We start from the raw sequence: 22,874 nt of genomic DNA, 5'->3' as shown, positions 1-22,874 counted from the left end.
ATATGTCCTCGTCAAACACCAAATATTCTTTGAAAACAATTTTTTATATCAGTGGGTGTTAGACCGCTTGCTTTAGAAGGAGCTTGGGTTCGTTGGTTGATCTCCTGGAGTAAAGCCTTTCGTATTTTTAAAAAATAATAAAAATTAGACTACTAAATCCCTTTGATGATATAAACACTTATATGAAAGTACAAATTAACCACTTACGTATTGTTGCTCAACTACAGGACTACAATATACCCCTTGGCGATTGGAATTAGCCTTACAAAAAGCTTCGATTCTACTGATATCCTATTTAATATTAAAAATTAGATTACTTATACTTTAAATAAACATTTAAATATATCATAACTTACTTCTTTGAAACATGCATTGCTGTACGAGCTCGACCCCCCTCTGTTTACAACTACTTGTTTTGTATGGACTTCTGTGTTTGATGCCGAACGCCTTAAAAATTCTGGCGTTTGAAAATGTTCGACTGCCTTCGCCCAATTTTCACGTGACATACCGTTGGGGAGGGGGGGGGGTTGTTTAATGCGACTGGGATATCTGCAGCCTCTCGATTTCCTTAAAATAAGAATGAGCTTTACTTTTTCGGCCTCTGTAACTTTTACAAGACTCGAATCAATGCTCCGCAACAGTTGAGCACGCTCCAGATCTAAGTTAACCTTATCCAAATCAAATTTATTCTACAAATACAAAAAAGTTAGTTAATTTATTAATAAACACAACTAAACTTAAAATTGTATCCAAGTTACCTTTAGATGCACAACTGTTGCGTTCCTTAATGCGGGGGAAACCTTGTCCCAACCAGATACGTTGAAAGGGATGTTGTTCCACAAATACCTCCCAATTTCATGTGTGAACTAGTTACCATGCTTCCCGACAGGGGAATATGTGATCTCCCTGTCGAAATCCAAATCCACGGGCTTTCCCTTGTTGATAGCTTCATTTTATTTACTTCTTTTTATAGTTTTTTTAGTACATTCCATTCGCATTTTAGTTAATTTCCATGCATATTTTCCTCTTTGTTATTTTTATGACCATTTCGGGTACTTTCTAGTTTCTTGAGCATTATTGCAGATTTTAATGAAACTAGAGGAGCGGGAGTGTGCAGGATCTTTTGGAAGGCGATTGGACTTGAAGAGCAGTGGGGATGTCATGCTTGATAGCTTTGGAGGTGATCCAGGGAGTAGGCTTGTCGATTGCTTGAAGGCACAGAAGTGTTGAACTTTAAATTTGAAAGGGCGCGAGAGAATTCTTGAGTGTGCAAGATCGATGTTTAAGAGTTTGCGGAAGTTTTGAATGATGAGGAAAGACAAATTGGGCTTTAATTGAAGAAATATTGAAGAAAAATGGACTAGGAGCTGATTGGATTCGAACTGGGCCAATGGATTAGCTTTGGGGGCCCAAGACTTAAAGAAGCCCAAAATTCCCGTCGAAGCCCGCGACCCGCGTGAGATTACCCGCGACCCACGTGGATTCCTGACAAGGTCATTTTCGGGATTTTACTTAGAGCTCTATATTGGGAAGGTTGGTGTGCCTCTTTAGCCTTATCTTGAAGGTCCGAGTTTGACTTGTTCTCTCTGGAGTTTGGAGTGCTTTTGAGATTTCAACCCAATAATGTTAGTATCATTATCTACCACTTTCTTACTGATGTTAGATCCAAACCCATCAGGCAATTTAACATTTCTTATAAACTGGCAAAAGATTTTGCGGTCAGGTTTCTTGAATGAGTAGCTTCCATGTGGTTTAGTGAAATTGTTACCCTTTTTCATTTGCAACCATTGATTACGTCGGATATTCAGACTTTTCAAGTCCTTAAGTGCATTTGATGTGTCTTTACTCTTGTCATTCATCATAGAAGTACCCAAAAGACTTTCACCCACATTTGTCTCGACATGCATCACATCTATGTTGTGCTTCAGCTGTAGAGAAGACCAACATTAAGTCACTAAAAGTATGTTGCTATTAATTTGGTTTTATAATTAATTTAATATTTTCTTATTTGTTATTATTTTAATTTTTTAAATTAGTTTTTTTATTTTAATATTAATATTAACTTGATTTTAAAACTAATTTAATTTGATTTTACAATTGATTTATTATTTTTTATTGATTTTTTTAAAAATTAATTTAATTTTATTCTATAATTAAATTAAAATTACTAGAAGTATGTTGCTATTAATAACCTAATTAAGCTAAAGTTGTAATGACCAACATTAAGTCACTAAAAGTATGTTGCTATTAATTTGGTTTTATAATTAATTTAATTTGATTTTATAAAGGTAACTTAATTTGATTCTAAAGGTAAATTAATTTGATTTTATAATTAATTTAATATTTTCTTTTTTGTTATTAGTTTAATTTTTTATACAAATTTTATTTATTTTAATATTAATATTAACTTGATTTTAAAAATAATTTAATTTGATTTTAACATTAATTTATTATTTTTTTATTGATTTTGTTAAAATTAATTTATTTTTATTCTATAATTAAATTAAAATTACTAGAAGTACATTTCTATTAATAACTTAATTAAGCTAAAGTTGTAATGACCAACATTAAGACTCTAAAAGTGTGTTACTATTAATTTGGTTTTATAATTAATTTAATTTGATTTTATAAATGTAACTTAATTTGATTCTAAAGGTAAATTAATTTGATTTTCTAATTAATTTAATATTTTCTTTTTTGTTATTGGTTTAATTTTTTAAACTAATTTTATTTTAATTTAGTATTAATATTAACTTGATTTTAAAAATAATTTAATTTGATTTTACAATTAATTTATTATTTTTTATTGATTTTTTTTAAAATTAATTTATTTTTATTCTATAATTAAATTAAAATTACTAGAATTACGTTGCTTTTAATAACCTAATTAAGCTAAAGTTGTACTAACCAACATTAAGTCACTAAATGTATATTTCTATTAATTTGGCTTTATAATTAATTTAATTTGATTTTATAAAGGTAACTTAATTTGATTCTAAAGGTAAATTAATTTGATTTTCTAATTAATTTAATGTTTTCTTTTTTGTTATTAGCTTAATTTTTAAAGCTAATTTTATTTTATTTTAATATTAAAATAAAATCTATTTTAAAACTAATTTAATTTTTACAATTAATTTATTATTTTTTATTGAATTTTTTAAAACTAATTTAATTTTATTCTATAATTAAATTAAAATTAGTAGAAGTGCGTTGCTGTTAATAATCTAATTAAAACAAAAGTGGTAATGACCAACATTAAGTCACTAACAAAATTAGGAACTTTGAAACCATATAAAATATATTACTAGAAATAAGTTGCTATTAATAACCTAATTAAGCCAAATGTATACATCCAATTTGCATATTCCAATTTCATACAATTAAGCCAAATGTATACATCCAATTTGCATATTCCAATTTCATACAATTAAGCCAAATGTATACAAATTTATACATCTAAATACAAAATCAAACAAATGTATATATACATCCAATTTCAATTTCATGCCATATTTCATTTTTAAGCCAATGTGGTATAAACATAAATTAAAAAAACATACACAAAATGCACAAACACTTCCTACAAATCTGAAAAAGCATATACAATCCAACAAAATGCACAAACACTTCATATCTCAAAATACAAATATAATCACTCAACAAAATTGAAAATTACTAACAATTTATCATCCAAATGGAAACCAAAATAGAAAAATAATAGGAAATAGGAGGAATTCGACCTTGAATGTGGGCAATTTCGGAATTGAGCTCAAGGTCGTTGGTTTTGGAGGTTTTGGGGGAAGTAGCGGTCTTGTGGCGGCAGGAAGGGCTAGCACCAGTTTTTAAGTTCGTCCTCCACCTAGTCGACTCGTCCAAGTGATGGAAGTTAGAAGCAGGAACAGAAACGAGAGAGAACAGAAAAATGTCACAGAAAAGGAAGTTGGAAAAGGTTATCTGTAAAGGGCATTAGTGGCGATGGGCAATAGCGGCGACACAAATGTATTAGCAGCGACAATAGGGCAATAACGACGACACCTTGGAGGGAAAAGTCAGTGCATTTTCGCTTTCCTCTACAACCCTTCGATTGGAAACAAATCGGACGGATGAGGGTAATTTGACGCTGGTCGCTGTTGGTAGTTTAGCGGCGACGTAGGGCAATAGCGGTGACATGTAACGCATAAATTACATGTCGCCGCTATTGCCCTATGTAGCCGCTAAAGACGTCGCCGGTAATGCACATTTCTTGTACTGTATCTACAAGCCCAAACCAGAACAAAAAAAAAAGAATAAGAAAAGAAATAAAGAATAACAAACCTGTCAATAACAACTTTCAAGAAATGCTTATGTTGACTAAACTGTTGGATTAGTGTCTAAGTCCATAACTATTTTGGTATGTACTTGACCCGATTGTGTATGGTCATTTTGGGTTGCCTTCATAATGGTGACTAGACAGGATGATTGTTGAGGAGAGAGGCTGGTTTATTGTTAAGAATAATAAATTAGGGTATAAATATGATTTGTTAATATATTATATGAATAATATATTAATTTGGAATCATATTATTAATTACTATTTAATCAGAAATTAATTTAGAATTAATTTTGGGATTAAAGGAACTAACTGAAAGTGTAGGGGCTATTTTGTAATTATTCAATAGTTGAGGCTTTGGGCCATTGGATCACCTTTATTAAGGCTTGAACGAAAATCATAGAAGGATCTAGGAGTTTTCGTCCAAGGGCTTAAGGAAAGGAGTCCATGGACTTGCTTAGGCCTTAAGCTAAGGGGTTAGAATTTACACCTTGAAACCCTAGTTAGCCTTAAGTATAAATAGCACCCTAAGGCATTAAGATTTCGTCCAAGCCTTGGGAAACCCTAAAAGGGACGAAATCTAGGGCAAGATACCCTTCTCTCCTCTCTCCCATATTCATCCTTTCACTTAGTGTGTTTGTGAGCCATTAGAGGTACTACACTTGTGGTACTTGCTTTCAAGAGCTAAGGAAATTCAAGGAACTAGTTATTATTGCTATATAACAACAAAAGGTATGTATTCTATTTTTATATATGAATTTCAAAAATAATAGTAGCATGCCAGGTTTCTTTTTGTGTTCATAAAGTTATATAACTAATAGTGAAAACATAGATCCAATTCTAGGGTTGCATGCACACATAAGATTGTTTGTATAAAACCCATCATATACTGCTCTTTGTTGAATGATGCACACGTTGATTTGTTGAATTCCATCAATGGATGTTTTCCTTTTTAATTGATTATGTGATTTTTGGTTATTTTCATCAGAGTTCTCTTTCTGATAGCCTAAGGAAGGACAATTATAATTTACTTAAGCAAGAGGAAAAAGATGGGGAAAGTGGCCGAGGAGGAAAGGATTAATAGGGGCGGTAATTTTATAAAATATTTATTTTAGTTGATTAATGACAAAAAAAAATAGAGAAGGGCAATATAGTCCTTTTAAGCCTATAACACGGACCAATCACGTAACAAAACCAAACTAGAAGGATGGTCGTAGTTAAAAAATAATTTAGGGACCAAACACGTAAATTAAGCTAATCCACAAGGACCATTCATGTAATTTACTTTAGAAGCAATGGCAAGTAACTTTATGTTTTTTGAAATCTGTGTATTCTAACAAAAGAATAAGTTTATTCTTCTTTTGTCATGTGTCATCTTATTAAGCTTCCTAGTTAATGTCAAATCAATTGTTAACCTATTTATTTTCCATTTCAAATTACAAAATTTAAATTTTCCATTCTAATTAAATTAAATTAATAACATTAGAATAAAAATTAAAATAAAATTAATACAGGTTATAAAGTGATATAATTTCACGTATTTATTTAAATCGACGATTATATATATATATATATATATATATATATATATATATATATATATATATATATATATATATATATATATCTTAATGAATAATTTATTTAAAATAATTGATTAAAAATTTTGAATTTTTACCATGAAAGTTTAATTACATTTATAACCGTGGTTCCCGTGAGTTATAAACTAGTTCAAAATATAATAACTCTTTGGCTAGAATTGATCTGGTAAGTATATTTTCTTTTTGATAAACCTCAATTTAATCGTAATTTGGGACTTTTAATATAACTTTTATATCCTTGCACAAGTATTGCTTCCATTAACTATAACAATAGTCATTGGGTGACCGATGCATTGGACTTGAAAAATGGACTTCAAATATTTATAATAACATGTTTTTGGAGGGTTATAAAGAGAAAACTCTTGGAAAACTTACAGCATTTATAGCCTATTTAAACGGCTACTTAAAGTAATAGATTATTGGCAAAAGAATGGATGGGAACTCACCAATGTGCACAATCGTGATTGAGGTATTTTTGTTTGTATGTGGTTAGAGACCGCTGAGTTGCGGTAGAACAGTGGCAATGAAATCGAATAAAGGAGAATATATATTTTCCAAGATTTGGGCTTATCATAAGCTAATGGCTAGGAAATCTGGACGTGGTGAATAGTGATGCATATACATTTTCACTTTTTGTTATACAAAAAAGATAGTCATTTAAAATTTTCTGTTGATGTTATATTTTTTAACAACCAGCTGTATTTTCCGTATACAGCGATATTAATCCATTTTGGCACAACTTTTAATACTTTCTTAGTATTAGTAACCAATTTGATACTTTCTTCCATCTCTCCAAAGAGATCCTTACACGTGCATAACTAGTCTGACTCCTTCTTGAGTCCATTTCTTTGTCTTTTTCAACGTCCGTTATAGTTTCAAAAATATAATTAGGCATTTTAGGCGGACACGGTCCACCATGACTGAACTCCGGATGATATGAGTCGACATCAAAGAATGTGTTAAGAATCTTAAGATCGAAACAATATAACATTCTTTGTATTCATGATTATATTGATGAGTTTGAACCATAAGAACTTTCCTATGTGCACATGCAAACCCTAATGCTTGGATCTAGGTTTCTCTAATTGAACATGCAATGTATCTATGGTTTACAATTCTAGATCTAATGTAAACAATTGAATCATAACATATGAAATCGGATCTAGAAGAATACCTTAAGTTGCTTGCTTGAAACTTCTTGTTCTTGGAGCTTAAAGTCACAATTGTCACTCCTCTAATGACTTACAAACACCAACTAGCAAGAGGATGATCTTGAGAGAGAGAGAGAGAGAGAGAGAGGAGGTGAGGAAATCGGCTCTAGGGTCTCTTTCTTGCAAGAGTGGCCGATTTCCCTCACCCATGGGGTCTATTTATACTATGAGCTACTAGGGTTACATCCTTAACCCTAATTGAATAACTTAGGCCCTAAGCAATCCAAAGATCCTTCTAGATATGAGGCTTGGACAATTTTAAGATATCCAATCCCTAAAATCCGTCCACCCTAATATCCATAAGGATTCATAGCCCAAAAACACAACTATCATACATTTGACAGTTTATGCCCCTTTATTCAATTAACCTCTTTAAGTCACAAAATTAATTCTTAATTAATTTATGACTTATATCAATCAAATAATATTATTATTCCTTTAATATATAACTCTCATAATATATTAATAATAATATCTCTTTTCTCTTTACAAATCACCTTGTCAAGTTGCTATGGTGAATGCAACCCAAAAGGACCATGCACAACCGGGTCAAGTACTTACCAAATATAGTTACGTGCTTAGACACTAATCCAACAGATATAACTTTGTACAAACGATGCTTGCAAATCCTTTCCCTTTTAAGGCTATCTTGGATCGAACAACACACCAAATTAATTTTTTATGGAGGAGATAGGAATCTGATAAATAAATTGCTAGACAGACGTAGCATCGATAGACACAAAATTCGTGAGGATATATTAATTTCACGAGCGTCATTTGTTGTTGTATTTTTGTGGTTGTTGGTAAAATCATACTGGCCGAATCATTCATGAGGCATTTGCACATTCACGTAACATGCAATAATTGTATGAACTATGAAGGTAAACAATACAATGACAACATACCATGAACCTGTAGAATGATATCATTCTCATATCATGTAAACACGAATACAATAGTGTACATATATAGAAGATACATAGGGCCACATGGGCCTAAAGCCTATAAATATACAAATATATGGGCTTATACAATAAGTGTACACTAACATCCCTCCGCAGTTTGATCGGGAGGATGATTCAGAACATTCAAATTGGTCTTAAAATCCTGAAAAAGATGAGATGGAAGCCCTTTGGTGAAGATGTCAGCCTACTGGGCGGAGGATGGAACGTGAAACACACGAACTAACCCACGAGCAACCATATCACGCAAAAAGTGAATGTCAATCTCGATGTGCTTAGTACGTTGATGTTGAGCAGGGTTTGAGGACATGTAGACTGAGCTAATATTGTCACAGTAGATGATGGTAGCTTTCTGTGGAGGACACTGCAGCTCTCGAAGAAGATTTAGAACCCAACAAGTTTCGGCTACAACATTGGCCACCCCATGATATTACGCCTCTGCACTAGATCGAGAGATGACACTTTGACGTTTCAAAGACCATGAAATAAGGTTATCTCCAAGGAATACGCAATAACTCAAGGTAGAGGGACGAGAGATCGGGCACCCACCCCAATCAGCATCAGAATACGCGATCAGATCAGAAGAAGGAGATACGTGAAGTTGAAGACCATGATCAAGAGTCCCTTTAACATAGCGAAGAATACACTTGAGAGCATGAAGATGAGGCTCCCGGGGATCATGTATGTAGAGACAGATCTGTTGCACTGAAAAGGCAATGTCTGGATAGGTGAATGTGAGATACTGAAGGGCTCCAACAAGGCTGCGATACAGAGAAGGGTCTGGAACTGGGTGGCCATCGACGCTTAACTTATGATTCGTTTCACTAGAGTGCGGGCTGGGTTACACTGGAGTATGTGAGCTCACTCTAGAATCTCTAAAGCGTATTTCTTTTGAGAGAGAAATAAACCATGTGGAAAACGAGTGGCTGAGATACCTAGAAAGTAGTTGAGAGCTCCGAGGTCAGTCATGGAGAACTCTTGACTAAGTTGGGAGATAATCCACTGTAAGAGAGTTGTGGAGGAGACTGTGAGAACAATATCATCAACATATAAAATGAGATATGCAGTATTAGAGCCATGATGATAGATGAATAGAGAGGAGTCCGTCTTGCTGTGCTGAAAACCCATATGAAGGGCATGCTGAGCAAATCGTTGATACCATGCCCTAGGAGCCTGTTTGAGACCATAAAGAGATCTCTGTAGATGACAAACATAATCTGGATGTTGGGTGTCTCGAAAACCTGGTGGCTAATGCATATAGACTGTCTCTTGAAGGTGACCATGAAGAAATGCATTCTTCACATTAAGTTGGTGAATGGGCCAGTGTCGTGATACTGCTAGACTTAGAACAGTATGAATAGTGGCCGGTTTAACGACCGGACTGAAGGTCTCATCACAGTCAATACCAGGTTGTTGACTGCGACCATTAGCTACTAAACAAGCTTTATAGCACGAGAGAGATCCATCTTCATTGAACTTTTGCTTGAATAACCACATAGACGGATCATATTGGTGCCAGTTGGATGCGATACTAAGACCCAGGTGCCATTTGAAATAAGTCCATTATATTCCTCATGCATGGCTTTTTGCCAATTTGGATCTTTCAAAGCCTGTAAGTGTGACCTCGGAACAGAGGAGATAGAGGAGGAGTGAAGGTTAAGGCGATGGGTAGGTTTGAAAATTCCGCTTTTAGAACGAGTATGCATGTGATGAGTGGGCGGAGGGGGAGGAGTGGGAAGTGAATCCTCCATGGGTAAATTATGGTTGGATGGAGGAGTTAGGTCAGTAGTGTGAGTCGTGGGTGGGATATATGATGGATGAAGAATTTGACGGGCTATGGGTGAGACTTCTGTGTCAGAGAGAAAATCATAGGATGGAGGTTCGGTGGGAGTAACCGAACCGTAAGGGAAGATAGTCTCATCATACATGCCTAACAGATCATCAATCATAGCATCATCCTATACACTAGGATACACATCTAACAGATCACTACACATATAATCATACGATAACCAGGATAATAATCCAAAAAGGGTCGGCTTTGGTGCCTTCGACCCTGTTAGTATAGTGAGGAAAACTCACCTCACAATGTCGAACTGAATTGAAAACCTCTGGCTACTGACTCACTGAAAATCCCTAACTATCACAATAAATGAACATTAATCAACAGTTGGAATATCAATCTTGGCTAAGGGCCCAAACATAAGGTAATCGTCCATTACCCTTTCCCTAATTTGGGCCAAGGCCCACCTCCATATCCTTGATCCAAAGGTCCAAATATATAAGGCCCATAATTGGCCCAATTTCCCACATTGGGCTCAACTCTTTACCTAGGCCTCATCCTAAGGTCCATTTCCGTCATTGGCCTAAGACACTTCTATTCAGAAAGTCTAGCAAGGGCCTAAGCCAAACTGGCCCAAAGATAGCTCAAATCCGAAGCCCAAAACAAACTAGGGTGCGTACGCCAAGCATACCAAGCATACCAAAGATAGCTCAAATCCGAAGCCCAAAACCAACTAGGGTGCGTACACCAAGCATACCACTTCAGTACGCTCAGCGTACCGAGTCCTTGGCTGTACGCGCTGTGTACTCTATATTACACCCAGCGTACAAGCATATTAAGCACCACTTCCATTAAGTGCCTAATACTTGATATTCTAACATCCAATCAGTTTGAACAGATTTGAGTTTAGTAGAGAATTGGCGTTCAACCATTTTTACAAAGTGTGTAAAAACATTGAAGACATCAGATTTACGTTTTAAAGGCAACAACCGCATGAATTTGGAGAAATGATCAACACATAAATGAAAATAAGAATGGTCATCAAAGGAGGGCACGGGTGTGGGACCCCAAACATCAGAAAAAACAAGGTCTAAAACATGAGTGCTTTTATAAGAAGAAGATTGCAAATTAAGTTCGGAAGACTTGCCAATAAAACAAGCATTACAAAGAAAATCAAATTTTTTATTGGAAACAGGTAAACAATATCTAGAAAGTATAGATTGAAAAAACTGATAGTGAGGATGTCCGAGACGTTGATGCCATGTGGTCGTGCTTGCACGAGTTGTAGAGAAAGTGAATTTGGGGCATGGAAGAGTTGCGGAAAGCTTTATTGAATAAAGGCCACCGTCACCTGGACCCATGAGGAGGATAGTGTGAGTATTCGAATCCTTGATAACAAAAAAGAAGCGTGAAATTCAAAATAGACATGATTATCAAGGCAAAATTTTTGGACATAAAGAAAATGTTCCTTGATCTTAGGGGCATGAAGGATGTTGTCTAGGTGAAAAGTTTTGGTAAGTGAGTAAAGTTTTGAAAAATCAATGTGAAGGATAGGAAGGGCCTTACCATTGCCAACATGAAGATTGTCATCACCATAGTAAGATGTGGCTGAAGTGAAACCTGTCATGTATGGTGCCACATGATTGCTAGAACCTGTGTCTGGAAGCCAAGACATAGAGGCAGTGGTTGAGTGATTATTTGTATAGTTTTCGGATGGTTGTTGTCTTCCCCGAATGGTGGACAGATCGCGGTTTGGGCATTGGGATGGAATATGACCAATCCCACACCTATTACAAGTGCCATACATCGTGTTTTCGTTAGAAGCGCAATTGAACTGATTTGAATTTCGTTGTCCTCCTCCGTGATTACAATTTCCACGTCCACCGCGGTTACAAGACCTACCTCGGTTTCTGTTGTTACTAGGAGATCCATAGTTGTTTGTGTAATATGCTTGAGGAGTCTATGTAAATGATGCAGTAGGCATAGGCTGGAGTTGAAAACGAAGATGAGACACAAGATGTTGTATGGATTGAATTGTATTTGTCGTAAGAGAGCTCTGGTGGTTGTGTTGACAGCAAAGGCTTGAGCCGGAGGAACCTTGGAAACTAGTTTCTAAACCAGAAACTCATGATTAGCCAAGAGGGTTGGACGTTCATAGAAGACGGTGGTAAACTTCCTAAAAAAGACTTTATTTGACTCCATTGTACTCATCCCAAAGACTTGCAACAACTAACATAACAATATCTTTGTTTGACATCGGCTGTCCAATATTAGCAAGAGCAGCAACATACTCTTGTTCTCTAGTGAGACAGGCAGCGTAAGTCTCATCACCCTTAATTTGTATATTTAACAATTGTGTTTTTAACAGAAATTCCCTTGATGACGTGTTAGGCGCATAAGCACGTTCAAGGGTTAGCCAGAGATCACAAGAAGTTATACCTTGGACATGTTGGAATGATGCTTCTGATATGGTTGATATGAGAAGCATACAGACATGTACATAATTTGAGATCCATATTGAATGACTAGAATTGGATGTAGCGGTAATGGGATCTCCTTCTTTACCTGGTGTTACCAAAGGTGTAAGGCATGAGATTGTGCCATCAACATAGCCAAAAAGATTGTTAGTGATGAGAAACGGTTGAATCGTAGCCTTCTAATATCCATAGTTTGTATGAGAAAGGGTGAAACCAAAATTATGGGAGTTGTGAGATGTATTTTCTGCTGAAGAGAATGCAGTGAGAGTAGTCATGATGAATATAAGTAGCAGAAAAAGGTGGTGGTAGCAGGTGGTAGGCGGCAACAGCAGGGAGGCAGGTGACGGCTGGATTAGGGTAGAAGGTGCCGATTTTTAGAGAGAGGATTATTGGCTCTGATACCAAGTTAAACTTGGTAATTGTATATTGTGTTCATTAAGGGAAAATATTACAAAGTATATATAGATTACACATTTACACATAGGACCTTCTAATATAAACATTTATCTAACACTCATCCACCTAACCAAGCCAAGGCCAACATGGGTACCAATTTTACCATATTTGTAGATTATGAAAATTTTTCAAAACTCACTGAATATCAAATAACTTCCATTTATCTACATTTGAACTTAGGTCCAAATACTATTAATTGGACCATTTTATCCTTTTGTTAAAAATGGATTTATGCATGAAATAAACTCTGGAAATGAAAATAACTTACTAAAATAACTTGGCCTTGTTTCAAATAAAAAGAACTTGGCTACTGTTGTAAATAAAAAAATATGTTGCCATTTATATGATTTTTATGGATATTTGTTATTTATTTCATAATATGTATAAACATTACCTAAAAAACACCATCCGGGCATGTATTGAGCATCAATTAAATGAAATGAGTCGCATTATTTCACAAATGACTCATTCCATTTTCTAAAGAGAAATTTTCTTTCCAACAGAATATTAAACTGTTGTTATGCTTCACTAGAAAAAATATCACAACCTGCAGGTAAATTTTGATTTTGAAGTTCAATTTGTGGCTGAAAAAGAATATACTTGTTTTTTTCTTAATTAACTGCATAATTTAAAATTTACCCAATCAGTTAAATTAAATTGCTTTTGTATATGAAACAAATTTTCAATAGAAAACAGTTTTTGCAGTAATATTAAAACATATGGGAACCTTATAGTCTCATATTAGTTTCACTTTGGCATTTCCACGAAAAATGCATGCATTATTTATGCATTAGAAACAAATAAGAATAAAGAAGCAAAGAAATTAAGAAATACCTTGTAACAGAATCCACAGAGGCCAAATCAAAATCGAAAAGCTGCTTTTTGCTGGTATTGGTGTTTTCGTTGCTTTTGATTCAGAAAAAAATGCATCAACCCAAAATTTTGAAAGACCATCTACAATAAACAACAAAATAAACATAGGAAATTATAGAAATCTAAAGAATTTAAATACCAATGGGCCAACGGCCTAGCGGTAAGGAGTGGCTCTCTCATATGAGAGGTCATGGGTTCAAGTCTTGGTAGAGACATATGTGGTTATTTAGGAGTAGATTAGTTAGTTTTCGTTAAAAAAAGAATTTAAATTACAGAGTTTGTGGTTTCTCGGGTTTCTCTTGAAAAGCCTTAAACTCCCACTCTCTTTTAACAAAACAAACTGAAAGTGCTTGTTTGGTGGTGAAGATGGAACATGGTGAGAGACGAAAACACACATAAAAAAATGGTCTATTTCTTCTGCGAAGTAAGGTTTAGGGTTCGCTTGCTGAGAAAATTGGTGGTCTCGTTGTCAATCCATGTATGGAATGAAATGTAGTAGCAGTGGATAGAGTAACGACTTCAAGAGTTCCGCAAGAAAAGTAAAATCTGAAAACCCTAAATCACAGGCTTAAAGCAACCATAAAAATAAATCGAAGAAAAGAACATAAGGAGAACGGCAAACCAAATGAAGAACAAAATAAGTGAAAGGAATTGAGGAATGAAAGAAGTGAAAGGAAATACAATGATGAAAGTGAAAGAAGCGGGGTAGATATAAGCACAATTTTAGAAGCGATGGATTAAGGGAACAACCAATGAACGTCATGTACAAAGGCTGTAAGGATGTTACGACTGAAGCTGGTGGAGAAAACAGAACCAGTTAGAAAGAATGGAGAAGAGGATTAAAGTTGTATTTGAGGCGGTGAATGGTTAAACTTGATGGGTTTTGAGCACTATAACAATCCTATGGTGCACATACAACCCTAATGCTTTGGATCTATGTTTCCTCAAGTTATACATGCAAATTTTTATTTTTCCAAAGCATGAACCCTAACTAGCATACAATATAGAGATTTACAACATAAAACAAGTTAGATGAATACCTTTTTGTTGTAGCTTGTAGAACTTGGTCTTCCAAGAGCTTATTACCTCAAGTGTGATACCTCAAATGAGTCACAAACACCAAAAGCAAGAGGATGCTTATGAGAAAGAGGTTAGGAAGCACTAAAATCGGTTACGGTTTCACCTTGGAAGTCTTTTCCGATTTTAGGGAGATTGGGGTTACATTTATAGTGTGAAATTCCTAGGGTTTCATACATAAAACCCTAATTTACCTAAACCTTTAGCTATTCCAATGATCCATATGATAGGCTCTTTGGACTAACTCTTCATGGACTCTCACATAAATTTAGCCCATCTCTAATCAACATGGATCATTAGCCTAAACTATAAGTATTGTTGATTTACCTAATTAGTCCCTATAAATTTAATCAGTCTCATTTGATCACTAAATTAATTCCAAATTAATTCTTGATCAATACTAATTAAATAATATGATTTCTCAATTAATATATTATTCATATAATATATTAATAAATCTCAAATAACCTCTTTCTCAAATATCCATCCTATCAAATTGCTCCGGTAAAGACAACCCAAAAGGACCATGCTACTATCGGGTTAAGTACATACCAATTATAGTTATGAACTTAGACACCTAATCCAACAAAACTAACCCTTTTGGTCACCCGATGAACAGTACCCGAGTTAGGTATTGTTCATAAGGGGCTTCTGTTTATATATATATATATATATATATATATATATATATATATATATATATATATATATATATATATATATATATATATATATATATATATATAATGCAATTATAAGCAGCAAAAAAAGGTCATTCAAATTGTCAAAGTTTACAATTTAATTATTAAAGCAGCCGATTGTTTGTTTTTTTTTACTATATTTTTAGGCAAGATTTTGATTATATAGATACAAAACGCCTAGTATTAGACAAAAACAATATCGGTTTCCTTTATATGTTCTTGCACATAAAACATAATATGCAATTTAATTTATATGAAATTCTACAAAAATATCAATTAAGTTGAACTTGAAGGCAGACATAGAATATAAAGTTGCCTAGTCAATTGCCTACTAGCTGCCTCATCTAAATCTTGGTCCATCCTTGGCCAATCCTTGGTCTTTCATCGGACACAAAGTAAGTTCGACCATCTGCTGCTTATTTAAAACTAATGAGAATGTTACTTTTTAATGTTACATTAAAAAGTTACATTTTCATTAGTTTTAAATAATCGGCAGATGGTCGAACTTATTTTGTGTCTAATACATTAAAAGTAACATTTTCATTAGTTTTAAATAACCGGCAGATGGTCGAACTTATTTTGTGTCTAATGAAAGACAAAGGATCGACCAAAATTTAGATGAGACAATTAGGAGACAATTGACTCGACAACTTTATATTCCATTTCCATCCTCAGGTTCAACTTAATTGATGTTTTTGTACAATTTCATATAAATTAAATTGCATATTATGTTTTATATGCAATAATATAGACGAAACCAATATTGTTTTTGTCTAATACTAGGCGTTTATCTATATAATCAAACTAGGTATGAGACCCATTTATCAAACTATTTGAGAACTTTGAATTTATAAGAAAATAAAAAAAAATAATGAATTATTATAATAGAAATGTTTTTTTTATCTTTTAGATTTAAACAAATAATTTAAGTAAATAAAATAAACTAATGAACTTTAATTTTGAAAATTTTGAAATTAAAAGGTAAGCTCATTAATGAAATTGATATATATTTATTGTAATTATTATATTAAATATTATGTGGAATTTAATAAAATAAAAAAAGAGTAAATTACATGAATGGTCCCTACGGTTTGGGGTAATATGCATGCTTGATCCCTAACTTATTTTTTTAACTCGTAAGGTCCCTATTGTTTATTTTCGTTGCGCGTTTGGTCCCTACTGTTTGTTTTTGTTACACGTTTGATCCCTATCTTACCAAAAAAGACTGTTATTTAAATAGTGAAAAATAGTGGGGTAGGTAAGGTAAGGTGAGGGGTGAAATTGGAGGTGTGTTTATTTAAATAAATCAAAAAATCAAGGGGAAAATAGTCTTTTTTAGGTAAGACAGGGACCAAACGTGTAACAAAAACAAATACTAGGGACCTTCCGAGTTAAAAAAATAAGTTAGGGACCAAACGCGCAAATTACCCTAAACCATAAGGACTATTCGTGTAATTTACTCTAAAAAAAACTCATAAAATGACATGTGGAAAAAAAATTAATTCAAAATAAGCATAAAATTATATTTGACAAATTGAATGAGAGTGTGATAAGTAGCAAAAAAAACTTTCATTTATTAGAGAGGAGGATATATATATATATATATATATATATATATATATATATATATATATATATATATATATATATATATAGGAATGAGTTCTATGGAAAACAAATAACTAGGGCAACATCTATCGGAACCAATAATCAAATGACACGTATCCATTTCTTTCTTTACAAGTAATGTATTGTGGAAGTTATTGTGGAAGTGATGTGTTGTCATGTTTTCATTGGTTCAAATATGTGTTGCCCTAATCATTCATTTTCCATATAACTCTTCCCTATATATATATATATATATATATATATATATATATATATATATATATAATTGACTTATCGATATAACATAGAGACCGCATTCCTATGTCACTGCAAGAATTTGTTTTATTTATAAACATCTTAAAATCTATAATACATAATAAAATACAAATATGATGTTATTAATTATTAGATAATTCAACGGAATTATTATAGTTACTGTGTGAAATAGAGAAATATAAGAATTCAGTTGAGCAACATAAACATTTTTTCATTCGACAGACTGTGATGATTTATATTAACACTAAAGTGGTAAAATAGTAGACATGATATTTGTAAAAATTCCGACTAGTATTTGATTAGTTTTTAGATTGTACTTCAAAATATTTAATATTTTTTTAGAAACATTAAAATCGCATATATATAAATTTGCTAAATTAAAAAAAAAACAATTTTTTTTATAGAAATCTTAATAATTATAAATAACAAAACATAAACTTGATTTTATTAATTATCAGATATTATAACTGTAGAATTGTTACAATTACTGTGTGTTGCAAATAAAGAAATATAGAAATTCAGGCGAGCATCATAAACAGTTTCGCATCCAACAGACCGTGATGATCTGTTTTGACGCCAAAGTGGCAAAATAGTAGACACTATATATGTTATATGTAAATACATGTTGCTAGAACGAGTTAAAAACTCTTAAATTAACCGGTCGTTAAAATTATAAATTTAAAATGATAAAATATATCATAATAAAAATAAATTTTATTGAAAATGAAATTAAATTTATAACGATAAAATACAAAACGTTAACATTTTAATATATATATATATATATATATATATATATATATATATATATATATATATATATTAGTATATATAAGGTAAATGCCACAAAAAACACTTTTTTTACACATAAATTCGATTTTGACATTGTGTTTTTTTTTGTGTCAATTTTCACACTGTGTTTTCCAATTTGTTACAATTCTGACCACTTGACCGGTTAATCAGGTTGCATGCTGACGTGACATGATGACATGTTAGTTTTTGATGATGTGGCATACTAACATGATATGCTGACGTGTCAAAATTGAATTTTTTTTACACAAAAAACACTAAGTTTTTATTTTTTTCGATTTTGACACTAAGTTTAATTTAATCTTTCAACTTTGACACTATGTTTTTTTGTTCCAAATCGAACATCATTTTTTCTAATTTTGTTCAATGTTGACAATTTTCTATTTGAAACCGTATAAATATTTTTTTAAATACATTTAAACCGTATAAATATATTTTTTTTATTTAGAAACCATAGTTTTGTATAAATACATTTTGTTTACACTCAAACCATATTTTTATGTATAAATATGTATTAGTTATATAAAAATTGTATTTTATATTAAATATGCAACTTTAAAATGTGTTTAAAGGTTTGGAGGCGTGTAGTTGATCAAAACTCGGATATTAAGTTTGCAACCCATCAAATTTTTATATCTTATTAGAAGTTTATGGTTAGTTTGATTCTCATGATATAACTAATGCTTTCAATGTAAGAAAAAAAAAACACCTTGTATTTAAATAAAAATGTGGTTTTGAAACGAAAAAATATTTTTATACGGTTTAAAATGTAATAAAAAAATATATTTATACGGTTTCAAATGGAAAATAGACAAAATTGAACAAAATTTGATAAATGATGTTCGATTGTAACAAAAAAAACATAGTGTCAAAATTGAAATAAAAAATTAAACTTAGTGTCAAAATCGAAAAAAAGTGAAAACTTAGTGTTTTTTGTGGAAAAAAAAACCAATTTTGACACGTTAGCTTATCATGTCAGCATGCCACATCATCAAAACTGACTCGTCATCATTCCACGTCAGCATGTAACTTGGTTAACCGATCAAATGGTCAGAATTATAATAAATTGAAAAACACAGTGTAGTACATAAAAGTTTACAAAAATTTGACAAATAAGGATTAAAAGTAATCGCTTTCACGAAAAAATTACTGTAGATACACAAGTCTGTGCCAATACACCAAAAATTCGTGGCTTTCAAAAACCTTGTTGATCGTTTTCAGTTGTCCGTCATGTCATTTTGGTCTTTTCAAGACTTGAAAGACTTGCAAAGTAAATGTTGATGACCGTCGTATCATTTTGGTCTTTCAAGAGTTGAAAGACTTGCAAAGTAAATGTGGCCCACCATTTAATCAAATAAGACCTTCTTATTTAGAGAAAGTAACCATACATACTAGTAAATTTCATAGGGGTTTCTAAAAAGATAGCAAAAACTAAAAAAACAATAAAAAACTTAAAATAGACATCATTTTCACATGCCACCGTTTGTGAAATTTTTTGTAGCATGTACGCTTTTTTTTTTCTCCAAAACGACAACTGTTTTGGAATTTTAGATCGCAAAAATGGAGACATGGAGTACATTAAATTTTTATTTTTCATAACTTATAACATTTATAACAATTTCATACAAACTCCGTTCAAATTATTTTTTTTTTATTTTTTTTATCAAGAGCTATCCATAGACATATCATACTTCAAATTTAGAGACTTCAAATTTAGAGGTCAGAATTTTTTTTTTTTTTTTTTTAACTCTAAAGTAGGTTATTCGATGAAAAATATGAAAAATAACATAACTTTGAACCTTCATATCATATATGTAGACGAAATCTATTTTTTTTTCATTATTTTCTTTGTCACCTCAAAGTTGAAGCTAAAGATAGGTCTTGCCTGCCAAGCTTGACATTTTCGTATTCTCCTATGAAACATCCTTTCAACATAAGGTGTTATATCACCATAAAGTCCCCATGCATAGATAATTTCCATTCAATTCTTAAACATATTTATATATCCTTAAAGAATAGCTAATACTAAAACATATTTATTTATGGACTACCTTAATGAATGTTGTTATCAATGAATCATGTGTACCCATCGATAACCTTATCACGACCTCGAAAACATCAACTATCAATACATTGAAACATACTTTATGGAAAAAAGACATTGTCCATTTCGCAATAGCAATATTGTCAAGCTAGACAAGTTCATTCGCTCGATTTCTTATTTATATATAGTTTAACTAGTTTATAACCCGTGAGAACCACGGTTATAAAATTAATTAAATTTTCATATCAAAAAATCAAAATTATTAATTGATATTTTAAATAAATTATTACTTGAGAGATATTTTTTTAGTTGTATAAAATTATAATCATTGATTTAAATAAATACGTGAAGTTATATCATCTTATAATATGTATTAATTTTATTTTATTTTTCAATCTAATGTTATTAATATAAAATTTAAAATTGATAATTAATAGGTTGACAAAGTGGCATGATAAGTTATATATAACATTAATGAGGAGTTCTAATTGTATGACACTTGTCAATATGAGATTAAATCTATTTTTTTATTAGGATATGAAGATTTTGAGCCCCCTTAGTGAACAATACTTTGCTGTAATTGGCTTGATTTTTTTATTTATTAAATCTATTTTATTTTTTTGACTGTCGGCACTACTGCGTGTTATTTCTTTAGAAAACCCACCACCCATTTATCTGGATATTTATCTAGATGCTTCCCAACGCCTCTCCAATTCGCACCGCCTCTCCAAAACCCTCTGTCTCTCTATAAACTGTTCGTCATCTTTTCTATCCTTGATTTCTAGGGCAAAAACTGTTGGATTAGTGTCTAAGCCTGTAACCATATTTGGTAAGAACTTGACCCGGTTGTGCATGGTCCTTTTGGGTTGCCTTCACCAAAGCAACTTTAGAGAAATAAATAGAGAAAGAGGTTATTATGATTTATTAATATGTTATAAGAATAATATATTAAAGGAGAAATCATATTTGTTTAATTAATATTGGTCAATAATTAATTAGGAATTAATTTTGTGATCAAGTGTAATTAATTAAACTAGAGGGGCTGAATTGTAATTATGTGATAGTTGCAAAGTAGGGCAATGATTATCCTTGTTAGAGGATGAACGAATTCAAGGATAAGGATATCCTTGAAATTATCCAAGGTCCAAGAGATAAGAGCTTTTCAAGCCTTATCTTATGATTGCTTGGTGGGCAAGCAACTAGATAAGGATAAGGACTGAAACCCTAATCTCAACCCTATATAAAGACCCCTAAGGCATAAGAAATCGTCCACTTGATCCCTAGGGTATCTAGATCCGATTTCTACCTCTCTCCTTCTCTCTCTATAGCCTCTCCAATTACTTGTGGTGTTTGTGAGCGATTAGAGACACTACACTTGTGGTGCTTGCTTTCAAGACTAAGGGTTTGAAGATTTAAGTTGTTATTTCTATATAACAACAAGAGGTATGTGATCTAACCTTATATATGAATTTCGAAAATAGCAACCTACATTAGGGTTTTATTCATATGTTCATAGTGTTGTGTATCTAATAGTGAGAACATAGATCCAATTAGGGTTGCATGTATACATAGGATTGTTTGTATAAAACCCATCAGTGGTATCAGAGCCTTTGGTTAACTTGTTTTCAATTAGTATTATACAATTGTATGGACTTGACAATTAGGGTTTATAGCTAATAAACCGTTAGTAGGCCTCATTCACGAAGCCGGTCTATAAGGTGGGTATAAGGTTGCTGCCTATAAAATGGCGCTTAATGGGTGTAGACTCACACCCACCGCTTGCTTGACCGGTGGAGGGTCGTTAGCCGAACGGGTAGGATAGGGAAACTCTCTCTCCTCATTAATAAGTATAATGAACATATAAAGTAACTAAACTATTTTATAAAATTCCCAATCTTAGTTACTTTAGGAAAAGTGAATTGATGCAATCCCATGAAATTACACTTTGCACCCTTGCTAAGAAGTTAGTGGAGCGTATGTGGTTTACCGGCACACTAATTGGTTCTAAGCAAAGGTGGCAAAGGGTGATTCATTGTTTATCATAGTTCGATGGAGCGTGTGTGGTTTATCGGCACATCGAATAGATGATTGTAACAATGAAGGCACCATGTAGATTTGCATGGTAATTCACACCCGCTTTGGGATCCTCAGTATCCCAGTCACAAACTAGAGGGGCATATCGAGATTTAAACATGCCATTGAAGAGTTCAATGAATCTCTAAAATCTAGGAATTCTCAATAAAACTTAAGGTTATGTTTTCGTGGTGAAGAATTAGCGAATCGTCATTCACTTACCTTCAAATTATTTGCATGATTGGATTACGGCATCCCTTTTCTAATATGTAAATAATGTTGTTGGGTCCCAGCCCTAATTTTTCATTTTGGGTGTTTAATAATAATTAGGGATCCAATTCTAATCAAACTTTTTCCTTTCTATTTGTAGATGTCGAACGCAAACAACGCTGCTGCTAACTCATTCACGCTAATGAGTCTTTGCCAAAAGGTGACCTTCGATGGTACGAACTTTAGCGAATGGATAAGATACATTCGCACCATTGCACGCTACGAGGACAAAGAGTATGTCCTCGACGAAAAGCTCGAGAAGGTCAACCCGGAAATCGCTACTCCCGAAGAGATGGTTATCTTTGAGATACACGAACGTGATGCAATGAAAGTACATTGCATC

This window comes from Lactuca serriola, chromosome 3, assembly GCF_051521515.1.
Source record: "Lactuca serriola cultivar US96UC23 chromosome 3, Lser_US96UC23_V15, whole genome shotgun sequence".
Classification (NCBI taxonomy): Eukaryota; Viridiplantae; Streptophyta; class Magnoliopsida; order Asterales; family Asteraceae; genus Lactuca; species Lactuca serriola.
Note: the sequence above shows the minus strand (reverse complement) of the source record.